General features: G+C 42.8%; 1 protein-coding gene across 4 annotated transcripts in view; it reads right to left on the reverse strand.

Moving 5' to 3' along the window:
• Positions 1 to 15,691, reverse strand: part of LOC124720432 (speckle-type POZ protein-like) — a 46,679-nt gene that overhangs the window by 9,812 nt on the left and 21,176 nt on the right. For 3 of the 4 annotated variants that reach the window (XM_047245782.1, XM_047245783.1, XM_047245784.1), the window contains exon 2: positions 3,534 to 3,684. The exons of the other annotated variant lie outside the window; for it this stretch is intronic. The gene's annotated coding sequence lies outside the window, so the exon portion shown is untranslated. The remainder of the gene's footprint in view (positions 1 to 3,533; positions 3,685 to 15,691) is intronic. 4 annotated transcript variants of the gene reach the window in all.

Below are 15,691 nucleotides of genomic sequence, written 5' to 3' on the forward strand. Positions count from 1 at the left end.
GGTCAGTAGCTTGATGGAAGGTCCAACACACCCAGTACAGTCAGTAGCGAGCCAGTGGGTGTGTTGGACCTTCCATCGAGCTACAGACCCCCTTGAAGATATCTCCTGCAGTCGCAGACGAAACGTTGGGAATTGACACAGAATTCATCAACCGACCACGGCATAACAGCCCGGATAATTATAATGGACAGTGAAACAAGTGTCTATATGCCTCCTTATGAGTCCTAATTCCTAGCATCTTATCTTTGGGTCCTTACGCGAAATGTACGTTGGTAGCAGCAGAATCGTTCTGCTGTCAGCTGCCAAAGCCAATTCTCTACGTATTCTCAATGGTGTTCCTTGAAAGAACATCAGCTTCCCCCCAGGGATTGACATTTGAGTTTCTACAGCAGCTCTGTAACATTTTCTTCGAACCTATTGCTACCAAATGTTAGAAGCCTGCCTCAATTTCTTTGATGCCATTCCTTCAATCCGACCCGGTGACGATCAACACTCACGCAGTACCCAAGAATGAATCGCATTACTGTTCCGTAGACATCTACTTTACAGGTTATTTACACATTCCTAAAATGTACTGAGTACTCGCCTTCCCTTCTACCCTACTTAAGTGCTCGTTCTATTTCATATCGCTTTGCAGCGTTACTCCAGGATATTTAATCGACGTGACTGTCAAGCAGCACACTTCTAATGCTATAGTGGAGCACTACTGGATAGTTTTTCCTACTCATCTGCCATAGCTTACATATTTCTACGTTTAAAGGTAGCTTTCATTCATTATACAAACAAGAAATTTCGTCTAAGTCACCTTGTACACTGCTAAGTCACTCAAAAACACCACCTTTCTGTACCTCAGCATCATCAGCAAATAGTCCGCCCCGGTAGCTGAGTGGTCAGCGTGACAGACTGTCAATTCTAAGGGCCCGGGTTCGATTCCCGGCTGGGTCGGAAATTTTCTCCGCTCAGGGACTGGGTGTTGCGTTGTCCTAATCATCATCATTTCATCCCCATCGACGCGCAGGTCGCCGAAGTGGCGTCAAATCGAAAGACCTGCACCAGGCGAACCGTCTACCCGATGGGAGGCCCCAGCCACACGACATTTCCATTTATCAGCAAATAGCTGCAGATTGCTGCCCACCCTGTCTGCCAGCTCATTTATGTATATGGAGGATCACAGGGATCCTCTCACACCACCCTGCCAATACCCTTGTCACTGATGAACGCTCTTCATCAAGGACAGCATATTAGATTCTATTATTGAAGAAGTCTTTCAGCCACATATCTGAGAACCTTTTCTGTTGCTATCTCCATTAACAGGCTGCAGTGCGACAGTTGCAGATACTTTCCGGAAATCTAGGAGTATGGACTACCTTTTGCCCTTCGACCAGAGTTCGCAGTATAATCATGTCAAATGACAAGGCGAGATTCACACATGCAATTATTTCTGAATTTGTGCTGATTTGCACACAGAGGCTCTTAAATAAAGGAAATTTATTTTCTTTGAACTGATAACATGTTCAAGGATTCTACAGCAGACGAATGTTGAGAACATTGATCTGTAATTTTGCAGATTCGTTTTTTTATTCTGGTTATATGGATGCACTTTTTTCCAGTCGCTTGGAATTTGCTGCTAGACAAGAGATTCGCGACAAATGAAAGCTAAATTAGGGGCCTATGCCGTATATCGGGTGTCTCCAAACAGTTTAGCCTAACGGCCACACTGGCTGTTCTGCTAAATCCCAAGAGCAAGACCTGGCTACAGCCTCTAAGTTTTCCTGAGGCCTGATACAAGTATTGCTCGGCTCACCTCGGTACAATTCAGTTTTTGTGACGCTTATCACTGTCGTCATTCTTTACGAGCTGACAGTGGCACTGCAGTTGCCATTGCGCAGTGAACAGCTATTATTGCATGAAATCTGGGAGGGAACAAAATGTGTAAGACTCTGTGAGTAATCACACTGAAGTCGGAACCGAAATTTCAAGCAAAAATAGGAAACATTAACGGAAAGGAAGAAAAGCTGTTAAAAGTGTTAAAAACAATATAGCAGGTGGCCTTGGCTGGCTGACTGCAGTAATAAAAATGGATGAGCCAGCCACTGCCACACACTAAAATACCCAGCCTAAGAGCAAAAGGCAAGAGAATCACAAATGCTGAAAAGATGAATACCAAGTCGAATAGACAGCACCAGAGGGGGCGTGGATGAGTTAAAACGCAGGTAGGGTGAAGGGATGGAAGACAAGGCCACATGCCAACCCTTAGACTGTATGTTAAAATCCTCCTCTCGAATAAAACTTTAAGCTAGATCGGCTGTTCAGGCACTGTCACCTAACACTGCAGGCAGTGCGCCAGGAAGGTTAAAGGTCCGTCTCAGGGCGGCTAAATCTGGACAGTCCAATAAGATGTCAGACACTCAAGTGTCAACTACAGCGACACTTTGGTGGGTCCTCGCAACGTAGGTGACCGTGAGCCAGCCAAGTATGTCCGATGACGAGCCAGCAAAGGACGATGTAGTCCTTGTGAAAAGCTCGCATGGAGGACTACCACACATTCGTCGTCTCCTTTACCATTCGTAGCTTATTCAGCAAAGTCAGGGAGCAGCATTCTGTATACCAGAGCCCGAAAACTTTGCGGCATAATACTGAACCGAAGAACAGATTCCGGTAGGCCGATCTCCAGACTTTACAAGTAGTATATCTGGCTAGACTTTCAGCAAATTCATTTCCCAGGATTCCGACGTGACCTGGGATCCATAGAAAGACTGATCGTCCACGTTGTTTGAGGATGTAAACAGACTATTGGATGACCCTTAGCAAAGGATGGCGATGACAGCACTGGTGGAGAGCTTGTGAGGTGCTCAAGGAGTCGCTACAAATGAAGAAGGACTTCTGATGCAGGGACAGATATGCTCAAGAGCGAGAGAGAAGGCTACTAGCACTGCAGTGGAAACACTGCGGCCATCTTGCAAGGAGCGCTGTTCAGTATGTCGTGCATGAGCGTAATCGAACCCAACATGACCATCAACCTTCGAGCCATCCGTGTATACTGTCACTGAAATGGGTACACTTCAAGAGAAACAGGCGACAGAGAGCCGCGGGGTGAACCGAGACTTTTGGGACTAGTGAGAGGTCTAGAGGAAGCTGCAGCCGAGGTACAGACATTGGAGGTGTACGTGAGTGGGGCTGGTAGAGGAGAAGACGAGTTCAGAGAGAAGGCACCGGGCACCCAATTTCTGTTCACCTATGGGAAGCATCCAGGTCATTTCGTTGCCACGTTGATAGCCGATGCACGTGCTGCGATTTACACATTGTTACAACTACTTCTGACAGTGTTAAATGAATGGCGGTGACGTCTTCCGAGGAGTACAAAGGTGCAGTAGAATAGCACCATGGTGTATTCAACATGTGCCACCCGAAAAGCAAAATGTAATGGACTATTGTGTTTTGAGACTGCTGTTTCTTAGTGAAGATACAGTCAGTTTAGCTCTGAGTAATTTAATTTAAATTGCCTTAACGCTAAATTCAATGCAATTGCTTACTCAGAACCCAATTTTTGCATCAGCTCCGCAAACGGTTGATTCGCAATGTAGCGATTTTTATGAAGATGGTTGCTGGAATTTAATTCTTCCACTCACACAGTTTGACCAGCTGCAGAAGTTTGCTCATGTCGTTCCCTTCCGCTTTGTTGACCTGTGAAGAAAAATGCTGCTAAATGAAACAGACAAAAATATTTACAGATGTAAATTAAGTGATGAGCAGCATTTGAAGTCCTGCTGATGATTTCCACTAGTAAACTTGATTCACAACCATAGACAATTGTGAGTGGTGGTGGTGGTTTGGTTTGTAGGGCGCTCAACATCCATCTTTTTCACATTCCAGTTTCCCCATTTTTCTGAATGATGAGGAAATGTTGAGGAGAACACGAACACCCAGTCTCTGGGCAGAAAAAAATCCACCGATCTAGCCGGTAATCGAACGTGAGACCCTGTGATAGACAGGTTCCAATACTAACCACTAGACCACGAGCTGTGGACAATTGTAAGTGGGATGTTACAGTTACGTAAATTTTATTAATCATAATTACAATGCTTAATTTCATTATGTTTATTGAATTACGTTACTTGGGCACAGTAAAGTTTCAGGAAGTGTCATAATTAATTACAATTAAAGTGTTCATTTACACTATATATATATATGTCAGTAGTTAATTTGTAGTTTAATTGGTGGTAGAATAAAAGTAACTGATTATTGCACGATTAAGTTCCATCGTAACTTCGCTTAATGAGCATGATGCACTTCTGAATCTTACTCAATTAACCCTCTTTAAGTGCAACAGTTTTTCGTAGGAATCCATGCAGAATAGGTCAACACGTTCCATTCCGAAAATATAGGTACCCAAAAAGACATAACATAGTAACATAATTTATTTGTAGTACAGTATATCGTGTTTCAGAAGAATGATGTCTCAAGATATTTGTTAGTGACTGTGGCTGAAAACTTGTCGACAAAGGGAAATAGCATGTTCATACTTCGCATAGCTACTGTCTTGTGGTTATCTTAAATGAATTCGTGTCAGTTAACGATCAAAAATCCTTGCCCTAGCATCGTAGCAGAAGCAGTCCCAAACATTGGCGCATCGCGACCGCTACTTCTGGCTGAACGAAAACAGGCGGCACCGTCGGAGCTTCCATCCACTTCACAGAGCGCGGTGGTCTGCAGGTACGGCTGCCATCCGCCCCGATACGTCAGGACCGTCACTGGTACGGACCTCCCCCTCCCGACACCCCTGACAAGAGGAAATTATGTCCCCATTTTGCAAAATACTCTTAACGAGCTTGGCTGACGTACTGACGCAACACCATCTCTTAGCGCAACATGTAAATGCAGCCTCAGCTTTCTCTACGTCAACAAGTTTATGTTGATAAGATCATCTCACAGATGGTGTTGCATGTTGCGTATCCTCTGTTTCCGATGCAAGCACCTTCTGGATGCAGCACTGTCATTCGAGAAAATACCAGAAATCTCCAGCACTACGTGGCTGGAACTATACAAGCAGCGCCACACGGGAAAATCGGCCAGTTCCCATTTGCAGTCTGATAAGACGGTTCTTCCTAAACGTAATACGAACAACGTGTGCAAGTTGGTAATGTATAGTCACGTGTACGGTGACGAAAATGTTGTCGACTTTTTACCGCCTAATTAGCTTATCACAGCTAAAAAAGTCTGGAAAAAGTGTGTCACTTTTCGAATGATGACACAAAGAAGCGGTCTTTTGTCAAGAAAGGACGTGCAGATCAGGCAGAGTTCAGAGGTTCGTTGCTGTTTCATCTCAGTAACTCACGGAGGTAAGCCAGAAGTGAAGCATCACATTTCTACGAAGAATCTTACCAATAGATTCGCGGTAGCATCAACATCAAAGCCCATGGCTACATTCATGATGAAAGAAGATACCCAGAAAGAATTACTCGTTATTGCTGCAAAACTAACAGCAGCTTACGAAGTTGTCACGCTTCGTCAGTCCTTCAGTTCTCTTGACTGTGACGTAAAAGTGAATGCCTCAATGTATCCCGACTACAAAGTCGCAGCAAAGCAGTCTACAGCCAGAACCAAAGCTATAGCGATTGTTAAAAATATTATCTCACCACACTCCGTGTATGACCGCACAGAACATTTGCAGACAGTTTCAGTTTAGAACACTGGCACCGGCGCATCGAACCAGGAGGCCGAAAAGGTGTTTCCTTTAGTTGACCACTACTTAGCTGAATCTGTCAGAATCCAAAAGAAGCTGTTCAAGTTTGAGTCACGTAATAACGAAACATCGGAGACAATTGCAAAGTTTTCTTTAGACCCTTTAAGACAACTGAAAATTCCATCAGATAAATTAATCGCTTTACTGGAGGCAATACCAATAACTTCGGAGACCTTCATCGACGCGCTCAGCGGAATGTGTTTCACCAAATTAAGGAGCGACTAGGAAACAATGTAGAGGGAACTGGGTTGCCTGCCCGTATTCTCCACAGTACTACTATCAAGCGCTGCTGCAATCTTGACTCTAGACATTGAAACAACCGTCATAAAAATACGTAATTGTGTTTCAATACACTCTGGGAGGACAAGTTGAGAAAGTTCTGCTTATACGTTGATGTAAATCATCAAACTCTTCTATCTCATTGAAAAGCAAGATGGCTCTTGTTAATGCCCGCAGTTGAGAGAATTCTTAACCTTTGGACAATTTTTTGACGCCAAAGAGGCCACTTGAAATAATTTGATTTTTTCAGTAATCCCATGCGCGAAATTTATTTCACGTTACTACAGTCAAACTTGGCTCTGTTTGAAAAATATATAGAAAACGAGAAGAGTAAAGTCTCGATAATTGAAGTAAGAAATATATTAATTTACTCTTAAAGGTATATAAATGAAAGGAAATCAGTCAATTTTACCGGCATGCAAACAAACATGTATTTGAAGAAAATAAAGAATGAGAACCCTAGCCAAGAAATAATTTGATTTCAGAATTTGAACTTGAGACAATAGCTTTCTGCACCATAACATTTGATTAGTGAGAGAAATGGGATAGTTGTCTTCATAAAGATCAGGTATTTGATTGGATGACGCCATCTGAAACCACAGATTGCTTGACGATTGAAAACGCTGCTATGTACCTGAATAAAAATTACGCGAATATTTCAGGCGACAATTGTTTTCGGTAATATCATATGAGAGAGAGGTCGGAAGAGCTTTTCGAAACTCAGGGGAGTCAAGTGTGAACAGTCCGTGGAAGAGGCGTGGATTTACTTTCTTAAGGAAACCCAAAATCCTGAACACAAATGCCGACTACTAGAATCTTGCGAGTATTTTTGTTCTATTCCCGCACACAATGCCACTGTGGAAAGAGCATTTTGGCTGACATCGACCCAGTGCACTGACGAAAGAAGTCGACTGCTGACAGGGACTGTGGAGTCAATCTTACAGTGCCAGTTTAACTACAAGCTGACTTGCATGGAGTTTTATAAATACGTAAAGGGAAAAAAGATTTGCTGAAAGAGGTGAAATCTTCAGAAATATGTGGTGTACCAATTATTTCTCCGCAACAAATTACTTGTAAATGTGTTCTAAATAAAAATAATTATAGTAAATGAATTTCTTGCTTCATTTCTAGTGCCCTATATGAAGAGCGTCCCGACGACTCCCAGCTAGATAGAGCAATCCTAATCACACAGGAGACCGAATATCGTGCAACATACAGACACAGTCATGGACGTAAGTATGCATGATAAGGGATGCTACGTATATACGAAGGACGCACGGGAATAACGATCGAGGTCCATCAAAATCTTAAATTTTATTCGTGACGTCGTCTCAGAAAGGAATGCAAGTACTGCAATATGCCAAAGTTTTTCGTGAAATCGATCAAGTCAACTGAAAATCCGCGTCCAAGTTTTGATGTACTTGAGAAGAACGATGTTGGTCCATTCTATGCCGAGGAAGAACGCCCTCCGCCCTCTGTGGTTCGTATCGTGTGCTGCAGCTCCGTGCTACTGGCGTAACAATACTTGACCGTCACTCACACAGTGAGAACCGAGTTCGAATTGTTACGTTGTTTAGTAACAAAGCACAGACAAGTGAAGTAAAATGAAAGCGACAGAAACGCAGGAGGATGAAGAACGTTTCGGTCCTGTGCGGAATGCAGGGAAACCAAGTGCTGAGGCGTATTTCTGGTTCTTCAAAGTGATTATGGACCTCGAGTCACGTTACAGTTACGACTGTAACTATTTACGACTGATATCCTTTTAGAATGTTCCGCTGATGGAAAGGTATAGATTAACGGACGAATTCAATCAAATGGCCTCCTATGTTACGGACAACTTACCTGATATTTCCCTGAAGAACTTAATATTCAAGAGTTATGCCTATTATACTCAGAGAAAAATCCTCGAAACCCTGTGTAGTACGAAAGAAACAGACGGATTTTTGTGACAAACCATAGTGTAAGTTTTGTGTACGCCAGAACTGTCATGTTGAGTGTGACAGATTTAGAGCGACTTTCTAAGAGTGATTTACAGATAAATAACGAAAAATACGCAACTCAGATTCAAAGTCTGAACAAGCAGGAATAGCAACTTGAAATGAACTACGTAAGTGGAAAGGAGGGAACTTTTATGAGAGAAAAAAGTTACGGACGTTTGAAATTTTAAAAAAAATATCTGATTACTAAAGCAATGTATGCGGACTACTAGAAGACTCTTCCGTTTCGTAAAATTTGAACCAACAAAGCATATTACAGCAGACAGATATCATTTTATTCGTTCAATATCCATTTGCTTTCTTCTGGGCAATCCGTTCTACACATTTCTTCACGTGATCAGAATGAGTAGTACATCCATAAACGACGCCATCTGGCATTTTTCATCAGACAACTTTCGCAGTTTTTTTCTAGCATTTAAGATGGCGGACGTCTGAGGAAGAGGACATGATTGTGTAACGTCACGTGGACAACGCGACCATTAGAGACGGAGCAAAAGCTGCGGTGAGGAAACGATGGAGAGTGGAAAATGGTCGTGCCCTTCCGAAGGAACCGTATCGGCATTTGCCTTCAGCGATTTAGGGAAATCACGGAAAACCTGAATCGGGATGGCAGGACGTGAGTGTGAACCAGCGTCCGTCCGACAGCGAGTCCAGTGTGGTAACCACTGCGCTACCTCACTCGATGCTGACGTCGTCTTGACGTTTTGAACGCCATGACAACTCACTTTATTTTTACCTCTATGCGTAATGACAGATTCACAATCACTGAAACTGAAACACCACCTCTGGATTTACGCGATGTAATCTACTCTGTAAACGTTAACCATCACAACTGTCAATAAACACCATGTAAAATTATCTAAACTCCAATAACGAAAGAAAATATGTGGTTCGTAACAACGACACGTTACAACACAGAAATCTCGCTCTAACATGCATTAGAGACGTAATATAACACAGAAAATGCATAGACCCTCATACAGTACAACAATAACATCCCACATAGACGTAAGCACAATCTAATGTAATACTAGGTGGGAAGTACAAAGACGTACGTATAGTTCAACAATTATCTGAAGAGGAACACTTGAAAATGGCAATTCCGCCGAAACGAGCCCGTTGTGAATCAATGTAATGAACAGACGTCAAAACAACTGACAGCTAATTAGAGCAGTTGTAGGAGAATGCCATTTTTACCTCATGTTCGCTGCAGTCCCAGTAGAGAAGGTTTTATACTTGTGTCGGAAAAAGCAGGTAACACAAATTCAGTTTAGGGTCTAGTTAAACATCCAATACTAATCATGGTGAACAAGCGCCACAGACTCACTGTGCACTACCTCGACTTCCAGCAGTTCCACGTAAACAGTGGGTGACCAAAAAGCTACCGTTCGCATTGCTGCTACGTGTATGCAACGGAGCGCGACTCCGACGCACGTGTGTAATAAATAAGCACGAATACGTAGGCAAGGCATCACCAGTGTGGCATTCCTGTCTCTCCGGCGTGCGTTCGGTAAGTGCGAAACCGAGGACTACGTCGATGTTGCCAAACGTCTCGACAGGGGACCGACGTGCTGTTATTCTGTTCTTGGCTGCCGAAGGCCAAACAGCAGCAGACATCCACCGGAGAATGAGGAATATGTATGGGGCGACACGTCTGTTGAAAACGACCACTGTTATACAAGGGGGCAGGGGGTGCGAGGGGGAGGAGGGCGTTGCCGCTTCATGGGAAAGAACGTCCCCATATCACAAACGACGTAACTCTGAAGTTACACCAACAGAAGTGGGAGAGACGAGGTGGTCTGACGGGTTATGAACCCCTGTGTTCAAAAGATCGGATCTGATGTGATCCCTGCCTTTTGTCTGATGATGATGGTAACGAAATGATGGGATGAAAACGTCGTTATTGTATGTTTGTGAGTGTGTGTATTTTGGTATTTGTCATGATGGGGAATTTGGTTCTGGGCTCGGGTGGATTTTGTCCCAGATTCCTGATGAGTAGGTGGTTGGAGTCTGTTTGGTGGACGAATTTAAAGGGGCTTCTTTTGGATGATTTCTGGAATTTTTTGTATACTGTGAGTCGTATAGATGTCTGTTTGATTCATACCGGCTAGCATCAGCAGCAGTTCTTAAGTATTTGTTTTGGAGTCTCTGTACTTCTGCGATATTGCGCTCTCCTATGTAGCACTCGCGTCCTCGTCATCGTATGCTTCTCTCTGCCAGATAGGTAGCTAATACATACCTACGAGAAAAGTAGCGGCCATTCTAGTAATCTTGATAAGTTATTCTGTCTGGCATTTGTCGAGAAAAGTTGGGAATGTTCTGCTGTTTTCTTGTACGGAGAACCTTCGATACGTAGCGTTGTAAGTACGGACGATGTAATTAACCAATTTTCCAGGAAGAATAGGTGCATAGTATTCATCATTTGAGAAAGAGGACCACAATTTTACCTTTTTTTATATCATAAGATGGCACTGTCTTGTATATATGTATAATCAGTTTAAATAAAACAAACTTTGCATATGACAGGTAGCTCAAGATATCTTTTGGGCTCCTCCTTGGGGTTTTTCTGTATCCACCAATGGCACCCGCCCTATATACATCTACATGGATACTGTGCAAATCACATTTAAGTGCCTGGCAGAGGGTTCATTGACCCACCTTCACAACAATTATTTATTATTCCAATTTCGTACAGCGCGCTGAAAAACGAACACCTACATCTTTCCGTTCCCTTATTTTATTGTGATGATCGTTTCTCTTATGTATGCCGGCGTCAATAAAATATTTCCGCATTCGGAGGAGAAAGTTGGTGACTGAAATTTTGCGGGAATATTCCGCCGCAACGAAAAACTTTCTTTTAATGATGTCCACCTCAAATCATGTATCATTTTAGTGACATTCTCTCCCCTTTTTCGCGCTAATACAAAACGCGCTGTCGTCCTTTTAACTTTCTCGGTGTACTCCGTTATTTCTATCTAGTAACAATCCCGCACGGCGCAGCAGTATTCTAAAAAGGCACCGACAATCGTATTATAGGCAGTCTCTTTGGTAACTCTATTACATGTTCTCAGTGTCCTGCCAATAAAACGCTGTCTTTGGTTAGCCTTCCCCACGTTATTTGCATCTATTCCTTCCAATTTAAGTTGTTCGTAATTGTAATTCATAGGTATTTAGTTTAGATTTGACTGACTTATCGTAACCGAAATTTGACCGATTCCTTACAGCACTTATGTCGATGACTTTAGACTTTTCGTTAATTAGGGTCAATTTCCGCACCATACAGATATCTTTTCTAAATCGTTTTGCAATTTGTTTTGATCTTCTGAATTTATTAGTCGATAAACGACAGCATCATCTGCTAACAACCTAACAAGAATGCTCAGATTGTCTCCTAAATCGTTTATATACATAAGGACCTACAACACTACCTTGGGGAAAGCCAGAAATCACTTCAGTTTTATTCTATGACTTTCCTTCAATTACTACGAACTGTGACCCCTCTGACAGGAAATCACGGATCCAGTCACATAACTGAGACGATATTCCATAAGCACGCAATTTCACTACAAGCCACTTGTGTGGTACAATGTCAAAAGCCTTCCGTAAATCCCGAAATACGGAATCAATTACAAATCCCTTGTCAACAGGACTCAACACTTCATGCGAATAAAGTGTGTTTCACAGGAATGATGTTTTGTAAACCCATGCTGACTGTGTGTCAATAGACTGTTTTCTTCGAGGTAATTCATGATGTTGGAACACAATATATGTTCAAAAATCCTGCTGCATATCGACGTTAACGATATGGGCCTGTAATTTAGTGGATTACTCCTACTACCTTTCTTGAATATTGGTGTTAGCTGTGCAACTTTCCGGTCTTTGGGTACGGATCTTTCGTGAAGGGTTGTATATAATTAGGTATGGAGCTAATGCATCAGCATACTGTGAAAGGAACCTAATTGTATACAGTCTGGACCAGAAGACTTGTTTTTGTTAAGTGATTTAAGTTGTTTCACTACTCCGAGTATATTTACTTCTACGTTGCTCACGTTGGCAGCTGTTCTTAGTTCGAATTATGGTATGTTTACTTCGTCTCCTTTGGTTAAGGAATTTCGGAAGGCTGTGTTTAGTAACTCTGCTTTGGCAGCTCTGTCTTCGATAGTATTTCCATCGCTATCGGCCAGACAAGGCACTGATTGTGTCTTGACGCTAGCATACTTTACATTCGACCAGAATCTCTATTTTGTGCCAGGTACACTTTGTTCACCATAAGAGTAACCCCGGTGTAAACAAACACAAGCTGGACGATCAGTCAGCAGCCGCAGCTCTCCCACACTGGCGCTGTTGCGTTCTTTCAAGTGGGTCCAACGCACGAATTACGTATCTTATTACTACGTCACTGTCAATGAAACTGAGACATTCTTATCTACTAACAGCCATCAAAGTTTTTTCTAAATCACACTTTAACTACGTAATTTTATTTCAAAAACCGTGTTCTCTCACAGTTTCCATAAACGCCACTTGCGTTCTGTTTGTCGTGCTGTTGATACGTATCGTGTAAATGGATAACTGTTTCCTGCTTAGTGAAACACGCACGCAACACCGTCAGTGTCGAGAAACAAGTTGTTCTTAATGTTTTTCACGAGCTTACAGAGGAAAACCAGCTCTGACGTTTCTCGAGAAACACTATTTAATAAAAATAAGAAGGTGGCTCATTTATATGCGTGATGTAATGCAGAGACTGATGGGTACGTGTACTTGCGGGCGGCGAATCGGAAATCGTAATTTAGAGTGTTTTTCTTTGTTCGGTTTGAAAAACTAAATCACTTTAACATGAAATTCATCAAATGTGTGGTAATTAATTCATACGTAATAACTTTTTCAAGAAAGTGCACATCTAGTTTCCAATTACATATCGCATGAAAAATTCTACTTTTCTTTGGAAACACACATTCTTAGTTGTCGATATTTTAAAAAAGATTCTTAAATATTGTTGAAGTTAAGAATACAATACACAATTAAAATTTTTCGAGGAATATGAAAAGTGAAATACTCTGAATGTGCCTATTGTTTTGTAGGACAGATGTCTCGCCAGCCAGAGCGGTGAATCTCGTAGAAAAATTGCAAGCAATAGTTTTCACGGCGTCGAGCTCAGTATAGCAATGCCGCAGTTTTGCACTTGTCACCTTAACGCCGCAGTCTGAACGCAACAGAACTGATCTGGAGCAGAGGTAATGGATTTGACACGACATTTAAGCTTCCAAACGTACTGGAACTAAAGCAGGAAGCTTTGTGACACGTCACTGCTGAACGAGGAAGAAATGCAGAACAGCACGTCATAGAAGAGGGGGAAATGTGGACCTTTTGGTGGTTTGGGATTCTGTTTCTGATCGCGTCGTTATCGCCGCAGAAGTACTGAAATTTATTCCTATTTGTGCGACAAGGAAGGAGTTAGATGACGAGGCGATTGACTGTAATACCATCAGTGACTTCAACGTTTAACCACCTGGGAAATCAGCAGTGCGCCTCTACGCCACACAGAGCTCACGCAGGCAAATTACCCCTGTTAAAGCCAGGAATGTTCATCACTTGTTTTTCATCACTATACTATGTTAGCTAAGATCGGAAGCATGCTGTGTTTTCCGCTCGGCCGCGTCTAAGGAGTATCACACGAGTTTTACCACATTACTTCCTTCTGTATAAGAATGAAGTGACATTCAAAGCTGTATTGTTCGCCGCTCGTTTCTGTTCGACGTCTTTACCGCAACTGTTCACATCACTGCAGGTTAGTTTGATCAGTTCCCCAGCAGGTGCTGTCCACGTTACATGCGCCAGTGAAGCTGCTGTCCCGTGTCATCGCTGTTTCGGTGTGCGCGGAAAGCACAGCGTAATACGTATCCTCATTATCGTGCTTGACGGTACTCGCAGCAGCTTGGCTTCCGCTCCACGTGGAACGAAATGCAATGAGGTTCCAGCAAACGGGGAAGCAAACTTAGTGCAATGATTCCACGAGGTTTACTCTGACGGTGGACGGAGTGCAGTCGCGATCTCTCCCCGAAGCTTCTTCGATTCCTGCCAGGCGGCGGTGTACCGCAGTCAGTTAGCGACTTCTTCACGCAGTAGGTCGCGGTGTGTCACCAGACGGTTATCCTCAACCTGGTGCGTCGGTGGCATCACTACCTCAATCATACAATGAAGGCTCTCGCGACCGGACGTTTCAGCTGCCTAGAATTTTTCTGGGTTGGAAATTCTTCTGTCCCTGACGTCTCCTCCTAAACTACGTTGGACATGTTCGGAGGTGCTCCTGGTTGTGCTGAGTCTTGCCGACTGACGAGTCAGACGTCGAAGAACGGCCTAAATACCGTGGAAAGTGGGCGTGGTCTGTATTTCAAGTGATAGAGATGAACCTTGCGAGGATAAAATATAACTATCGATCATAGTAGGTCAAAGATAAAGACTTCTCATAGTTTCTGTAACGCCTCTGCCCATATATCGATGAGTGTCACAGCTTCTATTCTGTTAAAATTACCCCCATGTTTATGTATTTCGATGCCTTCTCTATACAGCCGTGGATAATAGTCATAGTACACAAAACTTCAGTTTCCGTATGTTTCACTACGTGGTCACCCGACTGAAGACCATGTTCCGCCACGACTGACTTGTCTGTTTTCCCTGGTGGGCGAGAATTATGTTCCTTCAACAGTGTATTCACACTTCTCTTTGCAGTTCCAATGTAGATCCTACCGCGTGTACACGAAATCTTGTATACACCTCTTGCAGACAGAGGAGGACGTTTATCCTTAACCGAACGTAGTGCTAGACCTATTTTCTTAGTTGGTCGGTCTAACGTTATGTTTGCTTAAAATCTTGCCGATTTGATCCGTTACCTTTTTGATGAAGGGTAGAGAAACCGTGTTCTTCCATCGCTGTCTCCTATCGTTGTCCTTAGACCTCGTGAAATTCGGCCGCAAAACTATTTCCTTAGTAGCGTACCCATTCCTCTCAAACGCCTGCTTTAGATGTTTTAACTTGGCTTCCAGGTATCCCGGAGCACAAATCCTTTTAGCTCTGTCCACTAGACTTCATTACACCTGTTTTCTCTTGTGGATGATGATTGGAATCCTTGTCCAAGTTTGTCAGTATGTGTAACCTTCCGACAGACGATGTTTCCAGCTACCATCAGTGTCTCATAACGAAGACATCCAACAAGGATATTGCATTGTCTTTCTCCATTTCCATGGTAAACCGGATTTCACGATTTATACTATTTAAATAACAAAAGAATTCCTCTGAAGCTTTTTTTGCCATGTGACCAAACCACAAATATATCATGCACGTACTGATACCATCGACATGGTTTCTTATTCGCTTTTTCCAGAGCTAATTGTTCGAATTTTTCCATGTAAAAATCGTCGATTAGAAGTCTATCTTTGACGTACTATGATCGATAGTTATATTTTATCAATGGGTTACCCATGGTCACACCATCAACCTGCTCATGAAACTCATCCTCCCACTGGAACTGACTAGAGGTGACACAGTGTTTGAAAAGAGCAGTCAAATCTGCTGGGAAAACATCCGCTATGTAAAGCATAACTTTGTTAAGCGGAATCATCGTAAATAAAGACAATGTGTCAAAACTGACAAGAATGTCCTCAGGAGCGAAAGTTAG

Source organism: Schistocerca piceifrons, chromosome 11, assembly GCF_021461385.2.
Source record: "Schistocerca piceifrons isolate TAMUIC-IGC-003096 chromosome 11, iqSchPice1.1, whole genome shotgun sequence".
NCBI classification, from domain to species: domain Eukaryota; kingdom Metazoa; phylum Arthropoda; class Insecta; order Orthoptera; family Acrididae; genus Schistocerca; species Schistocerca piceifrons.